An 18,846-nucleotide genomic window follows, 5' to 3' on the forward strand; every position below is an offset into this window, starting at 1 on the left:
TGTCCATTTATTATAATTATTTTTGCTGTTACCAAGATTGGCTTTCATCTTTTTTGTCTGGCAGACAACACTTACTTCAATTCCAAACATAAATTTAATTGTGAGATGCTCAGAAAACAAGTAATGATGACTAATACAGCATTATGTTTTGCTGCATTTATAAGAAGCTCTGAAAAATATAGTGGTATGACTAACTCTCTCTTGTTAAGTTTACGACAATATAGTTCAAAAGCACATACAGACACATACACATTAGTTGTTACTTGCATATTTTGAGATGGATTCCTCCAGAAGAATGAGGCATCTTTATAAATATACTGCCATATTATTGCAGAGTGTTTCTATACACATATATGCTCTTCAAATACTCAATTATTTTGGCAGCAAACGTAAAACAGTAATTTCAGTTAGCACTTCATTCAGTGCTATCTTCCACAGCTCTGTGTGTGTTTTGACATTCTGATTCATGACCTTAAGCCCCAGATAAAATCTGGCAAAGGATTTGCTCTGTAGTTTTCTAATGTTCCTGAGGGCTGATTAGGGACACTCATGGAAATAATAGTTTGCCACAGAAATCCAGAGAGTCAAACATATACTCACCTTCAGAACACAAAACCTCCATAAAACTCTTCAGTATTCGTTGATTTTTTTCCAATACCAATATTAAATAGTATTTCTTTGAGATCAGTATTATAGCATTAGACATTCTGTGTCACAGTGACTGTATTTGAAACACATTTTATCAGCAAGATTTTTTCCTAAATTTCTCCACAGTATTGACCTGAATTGAGAGACCTGTGTTTGAGTCTTTCTTTCCCATGATTATTCATCACTAACAAAATTTGTGGAGGTCAATGGATTTAAAAGAATGCAAAATTAGAAAATAATTTATTGTTGTCACACAGCTCATCCTCATTCAAGTTCTGTAGCACTAGTAGAATCAAAAGTCAAGTAAGAATATAATTCAGGCCTTACAGGTAGCATCCCAGACTCTAAATATTCACAATACACATGCTGCATAAAATGAATAAAATGAAAAATGGAAGAGCAGATACTGTTTGTCTGTTTGACTTTCATATGGACTGAGCATGGGAGGAGACACACTAGCTTTTGAATTCTGGCTAATTTATTAGTAGTAAGTGAAGTGCCAGTGATCTGGTCTTAATTGCAGGCTCTGAAAAGAACAGAGATTCAGGCAAGCAACCAAGATACCTTCCTGTGTGGATAAAAGCACTTTTGCTGCAGACGAGCTGGTGAGAGAATGAAACTCTCCATAGTAGACTTAGTTATATAGAATGTTCTGAAGAAACTGTAAATATTTCCACGGGTGCATGGCCTAAACTCTGATCTTCCCTCGCTTAATAGAGAACAGCATGAGAATTGGTCATGTACACTCTCACAGACACCTGTTTAAATGTCACACACAAACATGTTACCTAAAAGGTCTAATTTTTTTTTTCCAAATGAATAGTCTTGAACAATTCGCTATGCCTAAAGCTGTTCTCAGAGACTGAGGACAAGTTTATTTCACTTTCTGTTCTTAATTGACTCATCCATTGCACATATTGTGACTTGTTGACAACTCACTTGTGGTGTGGGAAACACCCAGATTTTTTGTTTGGCTCGTAACTTTGTTCCTTATGGGTTTTTTTCCCAGCTGGTTTCACTGGTTTGTATTCCTGTTTTGTCTCTCCTTAAAGCAAAGGGCTAGAAAGCTGTAAGTTAGATATGTAAAAAGGACATGACTGCAGTTCTATACTGACATATGTTTTATCCTCAGTTTTATCACTAAGATTATTTAACAAAGCCAGACTTTATAAACCAGCCAGGAGGACAATCAGCCTTTTTCACTATGTACAAATTAGTCACAGGCCCAGTATTTTCTTCACCAAAAAAAAAAATCAAACAACGTTAGAACTTTCTCCATTTCAACCAAGTGTTTGAGTATACTGCCTGCTTTGAGTATACTTACTATCACACTTGCTTTGTACATATCTATATGTACTATGATTTTGTAAGGCTGCGTATTGGACACAAACACCCATTTCTGGTTGATAGCTGGCTTATACCAAGGAGGTTCAACTGAAGTCAAAAGCATCTTTCCAGATTAAAATTGGTATACCAAAATGGATTATCCAGTCTGATGTCTTTATCCCCCTGACTATCCATTCTTCAAATGCCAAACTTTCAACACTTTGTGAGTCTAGGTGATTCTTAAATGATCACTGAAGCAATATTCAGTAATAAGAATCGTCTGTTCTTCACTTGAAAACAGATGTTTGGCATATCTGAAGGTCTGCACATGTCTTTAGAAAAAATTGCAAAGATCAATCAAAGATAAAATCAAAATATAGAAAAAACCTTAATTGTACATATTCTGTAGTGCAGAATGTATCTAATCTATAAAAAGTATACAATTATTTGTTATAACATGTTAAGACTTAATTGTTTTTAAAAGTACCACTCAGTAATCTCAATCATTATGAGAAACACCTACTATGCCATGCACCCCATTCGACCTGGCATTGTTATTGATTTACCTGCTTTCTGTGAAAAGCTGTCACAAAATTCTACTAATAAAATTGTTGTAATATTTTCACTAAACTGCATTGCTGTATTTATCCACAATAGTTGATTCCTAGGTATTCCAAAAGGAATGATTCTGCTGCAGAAGATATCTTCTTTTTTTTTTTGTTTTCTCCTCAAATTTATCTATACTCTAGCTAGAATAAAAGAGTAGGATTAAAGACTTTCAAAAGGAACAATGTGAAATAAATTCCTATGGACTTATTTTACAAGTATTATAATCGAACTCTAACAAGCAGACTGGTTTCTTATTATATTGCACAGGTTAAACTAGTTTAACACATCTGAAAGCAAGCCATCTCTTTTCTTGTCTCTTGCATATTTAAAGTTGCTTATTAACATATATATGTGTTCATACTAAATTACTACTAAAAGTTTTTTATTATTGTGCCAGACTGTCTTATATGAGAAAGTCCTTATATTTCCATCAAGATTCCCTGTGAAGAAACTGTATATAGTATTATTATCTAATAAAAAATATTTTTACTACTACTACTACTACATAAGGACATTTATTAAGAGCAGAGAATACAACCAGTTCTTAAAAAAATGGAAGTAAATGCAAAGGGAAAAAATGTGGCTCAGACTAATGCAAAATTTAGTGACCTGACTAAGGAAACTCTTCAAGTTTCACATCTATATTCTCTGGGCAAGATACTGGTATGGCAGGCAGCACATTGCACTGTTCCCTTAACCAAAGGCTGCTGGGACTGTGTGAAATTTGCCATGAATTCTCAGTTCACCTTGTGGAAATGGGCTGAAGGAAAATTGGGAGATAAACTCTCCAGTAAAACTTGCAAAAGGACAAAGAAGGGCAGAGACTTAAAAACCATATTATTTATGTTCTGATAATTTATTTCCCACAAGCTCCAAACACGGCAGCTTACTGCAATAATATTCTGTAGCTATACTGGAAGGCAATGTCAAGTTTCCATGGCCGGTGTAGATTTGAAAACCCACCCAGCTAAAACAGGTGTTAGCAGTCCTGCTGGGAGATACTACGTGTGTTCTGCTTACTTGCTGTTGCACGTGGCATGTTACCTCACCCAGATGCAAGGCACATTCAATTTTTCTATGGAAATCATAATGCATTTCAGGGTGTTAAGCAGAATACACTGACACGCACACACATTCAGCTTAAGTTTTTACTAACTAACTCCTCATTACTTTCAATAGTACAATTTAAGTAGCATTCAATAAAAATATCAGTGAACCATGTAACATCAGCCCAACAAACTGTTCCAAACTAAGCACTGACTTTGCAATAAGAGACCATATATGCAAATTAAAAACTGATTTACTGGAGGCATTTGGGGAGAATTTTACCTTAGAGGATAATAACTGCTGGTATGTAGAAGGCCTCCCAGGCAAAAATTTTTAGGAAATGATGCTGGAATTATTTAATTATTAGTGGGGTTTTTTTGAGGAAAAGATGATGGTGTTATTTAAAACTGAAATACCTTCCACTTCCTTTTCCAGCAGATACTAAGGAACACACATATCAAATTCTTCCATCATGTAGTCCAAACATGAAATATAACCAGTAAACCCAGAAATGTGAAAACAAATTAACTTCTCAAATACTTGGAGAATTCAACAGACATATGTACTGACCTGCTGATAAAAGAATGTATGAGGTCACTGTTGAGGTCAGAGCATGAGCTGGGGTGTGTATTGTTTTTAAGAAAATGCTACAGTGGGAAATGGATCCTTTTTGGCATGCATTATTGTCAGTCCTGTCAGGAACATGAATGTGACAATTGGTGTTGCAGGTCTTTCACCTAGTCCCTGCCTTGGTGCTTGGGAAGCTTGGGGTGGATGTGAGATAATCTCTGTAATGTCAAATAGAATTTGTTTGGTGGTTTGTTGTTTTTGGTTTTTTTTTCTGTTTGTACACATCCACAAGTTAATGAACAATTCAATTATTCTAAACAAAAGCATTAATCCTAATCACAATTTTTAGATGGCCAAGCAGATCATTATGAACATCTGCAGGTCATTTTCATGTACAAAACAAAAAAACCCCTCTATTCATAAACACTAAAAATCCCAACATAAGATTGCAAAATTTTACTCTGTTCATCTATACCACCATGTGATCTTGCTTCTCTGGTCTTCCTTTCCTACCCACTGTTCTTTCTGTGTCTTAGCTGCATTTGCCCTACCCATTTCTATACATCAGTCTCTACAGCAGACATTGTAAAGCACAAAATACAACAATGGTAATTTCTGAAGTGTTTCTGTGCTGCTGTAATAGCAGTGGGAAGAAAGTGTTGGATTTTTGATTGGAATATAGCGCTGGACTTGGTCTTGAATAGACTCCTGGATCTGGATTCAGAAAACCATGGAAATATTTCAGTATCTTGCATGAATTTCTTAGAAAGCTAAAATATGACTCTGAAGCAGTACGGATCAACAGCAAAGCCTAGGCAAAAATTCTCTTCTAGAGTCTCAAAGTAACCCCCTTCCCTTCATCTTCACAAGCCTGTGGCCACAACCACCACTGTGAAAGAGCTCTACACATGCACTAAGAACACAAAATTGAAGATAATTATTACCCGGGGAGGATGGGGTTTAAGGCAATAATAAAAGGAACTCTGTTTAAACAGTATTTTTTTTAAAAGCAATGCATCGCTTCAGTGAGCCTGCCTACAATCTTTTCTTATTTGTTTTTAGTTATGCAACACTTCTGAGTCAGCAAGGTACCAAATGTCTAAATCTTTATGGAATTTGTCAACTTCTGAAAATTGGAGGGCAATGTGAAAACACGTGCTTCTTTAAAACAGAGGAGTTTCTCTCCATTAGGTCAAAAGAGAGTCTACAACAGAGAGTTCATTTACTACATTTAATTAAACCTTTGAAAGCATTCCAGTTCTCTCCTTCACCACTATTTAGTACATAGCAACTTCATTTAGCTCATCAAAACCAGCAGCTTTTAGAAATAAGGGCAATTACAACCTGTGATGGGATGAATCCTTTAAAAGAGAAATAAACAGGTGAACAATGAGGCATTTCACAGCATCTCCTGAACTTTGCAAATGGAATCCATCCAGATATACTTTATGCTTTTTTAACCCTCCCTCTGGACTACACCAGGAGTCTTAATATTATTGCTTACACAGGAGAGACAGTGAAAATTCACTCCTATCCTCCTGGCCTTTTGATTTTGTATACGTTCAGATGTCTTTTTAATTAGATATATTTTGCATATTACCCTGAAAAATATTTATAGACATTGAGCTCATCAGAAGAAAAGTGACAAAAATACTTGTTATTAGCAGCCTCTAAAAGTACAGCCCAGAGATTTCTCTAGGTCTAAAGTTATATGGCTAGTGTTCCAGCTGGAACATGGGAAGATATATGCAGGAGGGAACGGGTTTTCCTTTAAGTTTAGTTTTCGCATTACTGATTCACATTGATCTAAGCCCTAAAGAAAAAGATTCAAAAGAAACAAAATGTCACAGTTTATTAAAACTATTCAAAGAATAAATGAGACATCTTTAAAAGTCATACAGATAATACGAAAGACTCAGGCTCAGGCTTTCACTTTTGCTAATGTACTTGAGCATTGTATTTTATGCTGTTTCGCATAATATACAAGGAAATATTAAGTCATGCTGTATATGTTTTCATATGATGCTTATAAAATATCCTTCACAGTTACCTATCTCTTTGCTATGTGCTCATAAACATGGGAAAAATTTTCCACATTTTCACAAGATCTGGTGTCTAGATCTGGAATCATGGAAAGCAATGGGATATCTGCTCTTAAGCTCAATAGGGACAGGATCTTTTTTCTTGTCTTTTTATCCAAATGTTGTAATAGAAACATTAGAAGTGCTTGAGCCTATAAAATGAGGCCTTAACAAGCACTTACTGCTTGTTGTCACTTCACTTCCAGTTGTAGCCAATGAAGTGTGAAGTGTAGGAGGAAGCAATTTTTTAAATAGTTATCCAAGTGTTTTCAAGTTTCAAAATACAGCCAGTATTACTTGAAAAATAAGCATTTACTGGGCTTTAGAGCAGCAAATATCCTCAAATACATTCATTTAGATGATGCAAAGATATAAATCTTTCGAAATTGTTTATGCTAAGAAATCCAAACAGAAGCCTTATTATACAAGAACTGTGAAGACACCCTTGCACATATGTTTACTGTGGAGTGCTATTGCTAATCTGTCCATGAACAGAGAGCTTTTACAAAAAACGTCAAACAATTTAAAGTTATTATTAGAAGGAATTAGAATATCTGTGAGTGACAGGCACAACAGCCCACAAGAGTGGGATGCTGGCTAGCTAGTCATGGGTGCAGCTAGAATAGGCAAAACTGTAGCTATCTAACTTCACGAACTGTTATTTATTTCACATGCAAATAGGTCCCAGTTCTCCAACGTAGAAACCACTGAGACAAAGAAAATTCTTGTGGCATATTTTCCCTAGAGGGAAATGTCATTGGTACACTCCTATTGTAATTCCAAAGAAACTCTGAAGAATCAAGAGGTATGAATAATTCAAACAAGGTTCCAATTAGCTGACAATACAAGCCTAAACAAAGCATATTCTAATTATTACAGAATTAAAGACTGCCAAAAGCTACAAGCTATAATACAAACACATTTCTATTTCAGGAAGACTGTTCATATTCAGCTTTTAGTACTTCATAGGTTTAGTGCTGGTCAGGATGCCACCTCAAAGAATTGCTAAAAACTGCAAAGGTAAACAAATGCTTTAAGTTCATACAAACACTTCAAAAAGCAAAAAATTATTTGTGGTCAGTTTGTGAGATTGAATGCAATCAAGTCCTAACAAACAAAAAAAAAGTATCTTGGATTGACTTTGAAACTGAACCCTGCCCAGACTAATTCATATCCAGACACTCGGCCAACTTAAAATAAGTATAGCTCTGATTTATGTCATATGATCATCTGTTGATCATATGGTCAACAGACTCCTCAGACTAGGAGTGTTTTAAATAATTCTTGCAAATCACAAAGCTGCCAAATAGATTACTGTATTTATACTATTTATTTCTGCTGAAAAAAAAATGGTTGTACTGTATTCTAATGATTTGTGTATTAAGTTTCAGGTCATGGTGGATTTAAACAGACAAGGTATACGAAAAAAAAAGATTGTGTTAATGTTTTAATTAACCAGATCAAAAGCCTTTACATGAAAAAGGATTAGTTAATGCTGTTGAAATAAGCAGTCTTTGTGATAATTTGCCTGTTCCACTGCTAGCTTAAGCCAATTTACCTTTGTGTACCTCAATAGTATTGCCTATAATAGGCTCACCAACCATAACAGAGTCTATATTTAGAGTTAACATCAGAATCCAAGTCCAGTTCAGTGTTGCTAAAATCTGTTGTAATACAGAATTTCAGCTGCCCAATGGCACCTCATGCCATTCCAGATCGGTTGGATCCGTGGACTCCTGACAGCAGGAGCAGGTTGGCAGAGCAGTAATTGCAATCAATGAGAAAAAACATGAATACTTTACACATACTCCCATGGCTGTGCACATGATTGTAGGAGATGCAAAATTTTTTCTGATAAATACAGCATGATTAATTTTGACATTTCATGGAATAAATTGTGACCACAATAGTAGTGCATAAATGAACACTGAAAGAGCAAGCAAAGAAGTACCCTCTAATCCCCCTAATAGAATAGATATTTGGGAAAAAAGGAGGAGAATGGAGCAAAAAAATTGCCAGGGTCAATTGTTCTTACTAAGTCACCTGTCACATTGCCATTCTCAGGGGGCATATTGACCTGAGGACCACTGCTGTGATGCAGCAGTGTGTGCTCATTCACATGTGCCAGCAAAAGGGCACTGGGGAGAGAGGTTGTAGGTGGATTTGCAACAGGGTTCAAAGAGGACTTTATTCTTTGTGGATAATTACTGCCAAATAAAAGTGGAAGGTTAGATAAGTTAATCTGCATAAAAGTCAAGGAACTCCAAAATGGTGAGTCTGTAAAAGACGCCGTAAAATCAAGCAGATTTGGCATTCTTTCCCTGAAACAGGCTAGCACTTAGCTGCAGCAGATGTAGGCAACTCCTGTTCCAGCAAAGATCAAGGGCAGAGTGGGAAAATACATCTGGACTGTCATAGTTGTTTCAGCACGCACCTACTTTCTGTTTTTTCCCTTTATTTTCTAACATTCAATTGTACATATTGCAGAAGTAGTGCAATATTGCCGAAACACATCATTCTCTGACATCAAATTTTTGGTATTTTACTTTCAAGTAGGAAAGCAGGGAAGGTTGTAAAATCTTTTTTGATGAGCTGCACAATTACAAATGTAGAAGAACAGTGTGGGTTTTATTACAATGTTGGTTTGCAATTAACACACTGCATCATTGGAATATTCTGTGTTACTTTATTATCCTCCTGTCTTGTCAGCCTCTTTGCTATAAGGCCAAGCTTTGAAATACTTGGTATGTATAGCCACTAAAAGATGATTAGCCACTAAAAGACAAGCTCTGTCACCTAGGCATAATGTAACACTCAATACCTCCAAAGGCTGACAATTTGTTGGACAGTGTTTATTTTAATTTTAAGCACATGTAAGTGCTTAACCATTACAAGAAGCGTTACATCTTCCCTTCCTTCTGCAGCTGAATTCACAATGCAAACCCTGTTCCACCCTAACATTGCTCGTTACAATACCTTTCTTTTTCCATTAATTACAATGGAAGGCACAACTTGTTGCTTTCTGGCACCCTCTACTGCTTTACACATTACACCACAGATAGCATTTTATGGACAGCTGCGTAGTTCCTGTATCTCTATTAAAACATCTTCCCGATAGTGGGATTTCCCAGCCCAACCAAATAAAAGATGATGATATTCGTATTTGGTGTGTGCCCTCATTTATTGTTTGCAGATATCAATGCTGAAATCTCTCAATATGCCTCTCTGAGGAAATTCAAGATTTCACAGACATGGAACAATAACTTTCCTTAACTAACATATAGCACACAAAATTATAAAGACAGTCTGATCAGAAGTATTGTAAAGGGAGTGGCTAGAAAATCTTTAAATAGAAGTCCTCAACTATAACCATAAAAGAAACGGGCATTTCACCACAGTTCCAAAATAATCAGACATTTGATAAAAATCTATAAAAGATGACAAATTCTCAAAATTGCCAGAGAGCCTTGTTTGGACATACTGTAAAATAAAAGCACTTCAGAGACATTGTTTATTTTCTTGTTCAGCTTAAATATGCATTTTTGCTGTTCAGCTGAACATCACGCACTTTCTTCTCTATTTTTAAATCCCTTGAACATTCTAGACATTCCTAGTATTTATAACATAATATCCCTATAGAAGATGATAAAAATACACCATCATGAAGCACACATATTTATTGTAATCCTGCTGCTGCTATCTGGGAAAAAAAAGTATTAATGACTATAACCAACAGGTGCTTTCTAAAACGCACGTCATAGTCAATTTGTGAGCATGCATTTTAAGTGCATGGTCATGTTACAAATTTCCAGTGAATTTCTATTAATGGAGGTTTCAAGGCCATTTATTTATCATTTCTTTGTCTAAGCAACTGTATCACAATTATATATTTGATCAATTCCAAAATTCCAGGGAAAAAGAAAACCTAGAACATTGAAGAGCACAGAAAGCTAACTACAGATGGGGGGAAATTTCATCTCTGTATATCCTCCCAATACAGTTTAAATCAAGTTTCTGATCCAGTGACATTCCTGATAAACACAGTTGAGGGATGGGAGAAGACATGGCTGAGATGGGCATGCCGCAGTGGCATGGAGATACTGGAATATTCCAGATATAGATTAAAGGGAGGAGGAGTTCAAGGAATTGGTGGGGATGGGCAGGAGTGGGGGAAGAAGGTATGAAGGAAAACAGTTGATTTTAAGGAACAAAAAAATAGTTTTGAGTTCAGCAATCTTGGTCTACAAAAGCAAAATGTGCATAAACTTAACCCAACCTTAATCAAGCAACCCTAACCAAGCAAATCCAACCCCAACCTAACGTCTTCTTTCATGGATACTGAGACCATCACAGTATAAGTACTTCTTATGACACGATTATTTCATTAACATCTAGATGAGTTATTCTCATGTGATTCCAGGCATTATTAGGACTAGGAATTTGTAGGCCTAAACAAAAAGGCTAATAGCTGCATACAATTTCTATTTAATGAATAATGTTCTTCCAGCCTAGTAAAATAATACCCAGGATGTGTTCCTGTGGCATTTTCTTTTATGACTTCAGACAGTCAAATGTGAGTGACTCAGGGGAATATGCATCTCAGTGCCTGATGCGAGTGAGTAACTCTGAGCTGTTCTGTGAAGAGGGATTATCATAAATCCTGTGGTTCTTTTAATGTTCTCGGATCTTCTCTGGATATAAAGAGAACTTCTTGTTTCCATGTAGAATAAAGAGGTCTAACAAAAAGCCAAACCAGAATCAAATCATATCAAAAAAGCAATGAATTTGTTGCCTTCTGCTTTTCCTTTCCAAGGCTGTAACATCCTTAGGCAGGAGAGATGAGCATCCCATGCATTATGCTCTACTAGTTCTAACACCTGCAGCAGTTCTCCCATTCTTTCCTTAGCTTCCTCTTCCCCCACAATAAAAACATGTCTGGTCTCCCACAAAACTATTACTCTATTTGTCTGTCCAGCTCTCAGCCCATCTATATTTTCTCTTCCATTTCTAGAGCTTTTAGAAATGTCAGCCTGGAGAAGAGAAGACTGCGTGGACACCTCATAGCAGCCTTCCAGTATCTGAAGGGGGCCTATAAGGATGTTGAGAAGGGACTCTTCATTAGGGACTCTAGTGGTAGGACAAGGGGTAATGGGTTTAAACTTAAACAGGGGAAGTTTAGATTAGATATAAGGAAGAAGTTCTTCACAGTGAGGGTGGTGAGGCACTGCAATCGGTTGCCCAAGGAAGTTGTGAATGCTCCATCTCTGGCAGTGTTCAAGGCCAGGTTGGACAGAGCCTTGGGCGACATGGTTTAGTGCGATGTGTCCCTGCTCACGGCAAGGGGGTTGGAACTAGATGATCTTAAGGTCCTTTCCAACCCAAACCATTCTATGATTCTATGCTAAACCAATTTGCCCCTCATCTTACTCAAACTGGCTATGTTAATAACATTAATAATCTTTCAACAAAACTTGGAACCCGAATTCCAACATCTTCACCCTTGAATGTCAACCATCTTTAACATTAACATCTTTACCCTTACCCTTATAGAAATTCTGTCCTTTTTCCTTTCTTTATTCCTTCCATTCATATTGTCACAATTATTCACATAATGTATCCTTAGATGGACCTTCGTTTTTCTCTTTTACTTTTTCTTTTGGGGTACCACACACCTCTATTTTTGATACTCTGATTTTCATTTTTACTCTAGCCTTTAATTTCATCTGCAAACAGAAAACAAACTTTAATTTCTTCACTGAGGAAGGAAATGTTGCTTTCTGTAACCATTCATGCCATATCTATTCATATTCAACACTGTAGACGTTCCTATGTGCACTGCTGTTAACCAGAAAAGTTTTAAATTCTGTGGCACATCAGATTACACAGAAAAGCCATGGGCCCCCTGTAAGGTACACACCGGTTTATAAGAAGAGTTTGTTGATGTCTAAAACAGAGAGGAAGAGTCCAGTCCTGTAAGTCAGCTTCTAAAATTTTGTCCTGCACTTAATCACTTATGATTCAGGAGTTTGAAAGGGCTTATTTCACTCTCCAAAACGTTCAGTTCCCTGAGCAAATTAAAAACGGTCAGGTATAACTAGATGTTCAGTACAGTGGGTCAACACAGTAGCCGCATCCCCACACACGGAAGAGGATAAAACTGCCATCCACATTATTTCTAGATGGGCATTGCATGTGTAGAAGACTAGGTAATAATTTTTCACTACTTTTTGCTCCAGGACATGACATATGAAATGTATACCACAGGATTTCTCAGATGGCAGGTATAAGCTTTAGGGCCCTATAAAACTGGAGCAAAGCTAAATGAAAATGCATCCTAGTAGTTACATTCTTATCACCAGCCAAGGCCATACTCAGTAAGACACTCAGGTTGAACACCCCGTGAATGCCAAAGAAATCTGAAGCCATCTTGTACACTGTATACTCTACAGTGGATTGGGTGGCCGGACATGTCAAACATGTCCAAGGAGGTCTTCCCTGGAAGAGACGAGGACAGTCACTGGGAAAGGGTATGGGAATGGGGTTGGTTCTCAAAGGGAGGATCACACCCTGAGCCTCCCAGTGAAATGAGAGGACTTTTCCAAGAAAACATCTTCAGAAGGATAGCTAAGACATGCTCCTGGCTGTGGCAGTCTTGGGTACTTTCCTGGGAATCCCATTAAGGGTACAAGTTGAGTGTAAATCACCCACCTAATGAACAATCTCAGAAAGCATAGCTAGTTCAATAAAACATCATATGGCTTTACTTGAAACTACCATCAGAAAATGGGAAATCTGAACATATATCATGCTGAGGGGTGTCATTTCCTTCATAGATAAGTATCTGCTTAGATCCTTTCATAATGGAGGTGTATCAGCCTAGCCTGCTTCAGTCTAGGGATGCCACTGTTGCAAGATAGCAGAGAATAAACTGTGAAAAGAGGCATTTGTCATCAATGTGGCTCCAACGTTTTTTTTTACTCACACTCCCTCCAAAAAAAGAATTCCATGAGGCTTTACTCTGCCAAACCACAAAAGCTGGATTCAGAAATGCAGAATTAGCTGGTAAGTAAATCCCTGGGGAGGAGAGACACCAAAGAACGTATAAACTGTGCATTACCATAACAAATTCGTCCCAGGGAATGGGGAGCAGAATACTTCTGCCACCACTTACAAAGTCTAAGGAAGAGCTGCAATTTTTGGGAGCTGGGTAACGTGCAGGGACAGGCTTACCTGCACTGATGGCAAAATGTCCTCCTAAAACTCCGCTCTGGATAATACCCTAGCTTGAGGCTGCGGAAAGGTATGGACAGTAAGTGCAGTTACCAAGAGCAACTAGGAGCTATCTGATCTACTTTTTGTCCAAACTGGTTTCATTAATAGAAAAAAAATTCCAAATGTCGATTTCTAAGTAAGGCAGATCAGAGTCTGCACCAAGAGGTAACAGGTCTCCAAGATATGAGGGTCTTTTCCCTGAGGAAGCCCATAAGAGAAAGTTCCTGTCATAACACAAACATGACTGCTCATCACCAGTGGGATCAGTTCTTTTATAATGCACCTAGCACAGAGGGATAGTTGCAGAGCAGAGGGGAATTTTAAGATGACACTGGAAAATCCCATGCTAAGTCTACATAAGAAGGCAAAAGATATGGCATTCCATCTGTATTGCCATGAAGTTGACAGAATCGAGAAGAAATCATGCTTACCAGCCTTCTTATGGCTGTACATGTTGTGTACAAAAGGTAAAGGCCCCTACATGATGTGTTTGATGTTGTACACTGAACACTTCTCTGGCCAATAAAATTACATATATTCGTGCTGTAGGCATGCCAAATAGCTGATGACCTGGATTACAAGAATCCACAATACAGGTATAGTGTCACTGGATGGAGAATCTTGTTTCTTTCTCTGTTCCAGATCAGAATACTGTCATTGAAATTAAAATTATCTATCTTTCCCACTAGTTGCCAATGTGAACAAAACTCTTAGTCTTCCTCTGATCCTTTCCACACAGCCATACCTAGGCATGTTATTCAAGTCTGTTCTCCCTCAAACACCCCCACACAAGCCATGACTGTCTTGCAGATACTTTCTATGTAATGCAGCTAAAATTTGAGCTTTCCTATCTATAGACACAGGGAACGTTTCACAGGAGCTCAGATTTTAATTACTACAATTTTTTTTTCAGGCTTTACTGAGATCGCTTCCCTAGATATCTTGCTGTAAACCTGCCATCCTTTTCTAAAAGTACTTTCAGTTTTTTCCTCTTAAAGCTACTCCATTACTTAATCCCAGATACCTCTTACGTACCACAGAGGATAGGGAAATGAGTTTCTTACTCAGTCCTGCCCATATTGTGGGAAGCCATTCGTTCTGACTACTTTTTAAACAGAGATTTGTAACTATGCTATTTTGGCTGTTTCCTCTTGTCCTCTCTCTTAGCAAACTGCATCTTCCCCTGAACAGAGTGATCTACACTTCAGGCTACTAATTTAATTTTTGAAAACTAAATATGTAAGCATACACTATGGAAATAAGACTGCTGTCTCGTGTTCCATTCATTGAAGCACACCAAACCTGCACAGCTGACAAAACAAGACCCTCATTCCCTTGTATTTTCATGCAACTCTCATAGAAATTAAGAATGCTTTTGTGCATATGTGTACTGGCATAGACTGTTCTCATGGGAAATAGCAAGAGCTAATTCTAAAAAAGCAAAAATAGCTAATAAAAGAACATCAATCTCTGAAGGAAAAATCAACTTGAAAAGCAATATACCAAAGATTTTTGGCAACTTTGAATATATTTTACTATTTCCGCAGCTGAAAAACTGTAGACTACATGAGAAAAGAATAGAAACATTAGTTTTGTAAAATACGCTAGGGAGAATATTGCAAAAGTCACCATAAAAAGATTTTCAGTCCAGCACTTTTTGATTCTCTTGCATTTTCTCTGAGTACCCCAGGATGGATTAAATTTGATGCTCTGTATGCTTACTATATGCTTGACATGATCTGTTTAGAGCCAAAACACTGGAGATCTTCCAGTACATTTCTGATGTGTTCAGGAAGACAAAAAAATTGAATCTTTGGACCATTAGAGAAACTGTTCATAACATATTTTCTACCCAGGACACTATCCTGTTTTTCCAAACAATGGGGGAACTTATACTAGAAATTAAAGAAACAAATGTCTTAAAGAAGCAGAAATTAATTAGCTTTTGGTTGCATAAAAAGGTAAACCTTTCAAAGACCACTATCTTCTAAATAAAGATGATTCATACAAAGAAAAGATAGAAATTAATGTGGTATCAATCATTTTCCATTGAAGGGATTGAAAAAGGCGATGAAAAAAAGACCTGTAGTGTCATATTCCTCATGAATGCATGGTTGTAAAGAATAAAATAGGCAAGATAAGCAAAAGAGTCTTTATGACACTCTAGACAGAGAATGCATGTTACAATCCCTGGAACTATTCAGGGCCAGGTTTGATGGGGCCTTGAGCAACCTGGTCCCTGCCTGTGGCAGATGGGGTGAAAGCAAATGATCTTTAAGGTCACTACCAACTGAAACCATTCTATGATGATTCTATGATAATACACAAAGTTTAAAATCCTTATTGTATTTATTAAAACCATTTGTAAGAAATACCCAAATCTTTTTACCATGGTAGATTTACCCAGCAAACAAGCAAATCTTATCAATTCTCTAGCAAATTTATTTAAAGTTTCTGAGATTTGTCTATGAAATAATTTATTCACCTGTACATCTCAGGTTCTCAGATCCTGTGTGTGATATCAAACGTGTGAGCATAACAACAGCCACGTGGATCCTTGTAAAGCTAACTATGCAGAAACTGGATGCTGCTAGGGTTCACAGGTTTTAATGTTTATGAACTTGGGCCTGTGGAGCCAGTTCAACTTGTCTGCGAGTATTTTATACATCATTGCCAGGATGAGCATAGAGTGCAAGACACTGCAATAGACTAAACTAAAAGAAACCTAAAAAAAAAAAAAAAGAAGCATTTTATACATATTTAGAATAAGCATTAAAAGATGTTTACAAATTAAGGTAGCAGTTGAATTGAGATGCCTTAAAAATCATTTGAAAGATGAAGCCATTGGCAAGAAGAAAACCAAATGGTTGGTGGAACAGAACTTGGGAATATTGGTAGTTATTAATTATGAATTGATATCAGTATCATCTACAGAGGATATCAAGTGTTTCCAGCAGCAGACAATCCATGTCAGCGCTCTCTAGCTTCTTTTAAGCTTCCCTCCTGGGAAGACTATCAAATAGCAGATGAATACAGAAAACATTTCTCTTTAATTGCAAGTTATGAGTGCAAGGATCATGAAAACATATGTGAAAGAAAAGCGTGGTGGGATTTTTGAGGTCTATTAACTAAAAACATTAAAATGAAAGCAGTGAATAAATGGCTAACATTTCATAGGAATATCATGACTGTTGCTGGTCTGACAGCTGATGTTCTGACAAATCCCAACAGGACATATTGATACATACTGGCATATGTCAAACATGTAAACTATCTTTGACTTCTGCCACATTATTTTTCTGCACATTACAAACACCCAAGAGTCCAATACTACAAGAAGAAGAGAATTGCCCTATTATTAACTGAGTAGGCTAACAAAGTTAAACACTGCCAGAGAAAATAACTTGAAAAGGCAGTAAGATGGTGCCTTCATCTAGGCTAGATCAGTGTACAACCCAAAGGAAATAAATGGAGAGCAGACTCAAAACCTGGGACTCTAAGATGCTCTGAGAGGAAAGCTGACAAGTTTGAACTACTTTAACTTCGGTACATTTTAAACTTCCTAGTTCAGTCAAATAAATCAGCAGTATAAAATTGGTACGTTAAAAGGCAAGAAAACAATCTGATCAGACTGTAGAGATAAAACAATGCAGTAAAGAGACTGAATCAAAGAAGGATAAATAAATATATTTATATCAAGTTAAAACAGCTAAATGTGACACCTTAGCACTGTACAAATACTGGTGTGTGACTGCGTAGAGGAGCTTTTGCAGTACATGGTTTGAGCCTAACAGAACCTGAGACAAATTCTTTGGTCTGGCTGAGCTGAGAGATTGGCTTATGGAAGGAGCTGCTGAGAGATTCCCACATGCTGCAGCATGGGCATGCATTGACATTGCTTCCCCCATAACTGTAGCAGAGCTAGACATGAAATCCAGAATCCCTATGCCACATAAAGATTTATCTATAAACAGGGAACGGACCCACCCAATTGTTGTCACTTCGGAGATGCAAAGCTGGAGTGAATAGTTCTCTCTGCAGCTCAGCTTTCTCTCGTGGAAATGAAGCTCGATAGACATCAGACTGGTGGGTCCCTAAGCAGTCCTAGGTGGTCACTAACTAGTTACATAACCTTGGGAAATCATATCAGTTTTCTGTGCTTTTGCCTCTTCTTGTTTGTCTTGTCTGTCTGGAATGGCAGGTTTTAATGTGATTAAAGTAGAGAGCGATTATCTCTTGATCTGTGTATGTAATATTAGAGTTCTTGCTGGAGTTCCCAGCGTTCTCAGCTGGGGCCACTAGGTGCTGCTGTAATATGAGTAATTAAAATAATAACTATTATTAAGGAAATTGCATATGTTCTTACTATGGACTGTTTCAAAAAGCCTGAAAGCCAGAGAAAAAACTTATTCTAAACCTGCACATTATTTGAAAAGTAAGAACAGAAAAATACAATTATTGACTTCACTGGTACTCAATTTTTTTCTTTACCTTTTACAGCTCTGCAGAAAAAAGCTTTAAATGCCTTCCGCCTTTAAAAAAATCAGTGAAAAATCTTTTTTATTTCCCTATTCCATTTCCATTTTTAAGCCTAGCTTCAGCAGTTTGCTATTATGCAAGCTCATCCAAATCATTATATTCCAAAATCCTTGCCAGCTACACAGTTGTGCACCTTATTCACATACTATTTGGATGTGATCAGAAAGGCAAAGTCCTCAGCATGGGGGAGCATAACTGGAATGATTCAGCAAATGCATGGTGATGTTATTGAGGCTTAGACTTTGTATCTGTCAGTTCTACAACCTTCTAAGGAGGCTTTATCTTATTAAATGTTGTTGACTAGCCGTAAACACAGTAAAAGATTAATAAGACTGCATATGAATCACAGTCACAAAATGCTTCTTGCCTGAGAGTCTTAAAATGTCTTTAAGCAGCTGCCAGCTATAGCTCAGAGAGCTATATGACTAAAGTGCTATTTCTGAAAGTCTTGGAGTCAGTGCATCTAACTGGACTTTACAGTGGACAATCCAAAAGGCTATTCATATTCAAAAATAATCTGGCAAGTCTTGCTCATCAAACCAGCTTTCCAGACACAAAGACTCCACTTGAAAATTTGTGCTTGGATTTACTGCCCTTAAAAAGGAAGTTAAATGAAGTTATCTGCATCATCAGAAGAACAGGTCTGCTGAGGCAGTTCTGGATTAATTAGAAGTGATGAAGTTTTGCTGCTGAGTTACCTCAAGACTCAAAGCTAGTGAGCACAGAAATGAAGTGACAAATACTAAGCACATGT

General features: G+C 37.1%; 1 protein-coding gene across 1 annotated transcript in view; it reads right to left on the minus strand.

Annotated features, from left to right (window-relative positions):
- Positions 1 to 18,846, minus strand: part of LOC104408760 (neuron navigator 3-like) — a 263,938-nt gene that overhangs the window by 167,655 nt on the left and 77,437 nt on the right.

This window comes from Nestor notabilis, unplaced genomic scaffold (genome assembly GCF_000696875.1).
Source record: "Nestor notabilis isolate BGI_N333 unplaced genomic scaffold, ASM69687v1 scaffold287, whole genome shotgun sequence".
Lineage (NCBI taxonomy): Eukaryota > Metazoa > Chordata > Aves > Psittaciformes > Psittacidae > Nestor > Nestor notabilis.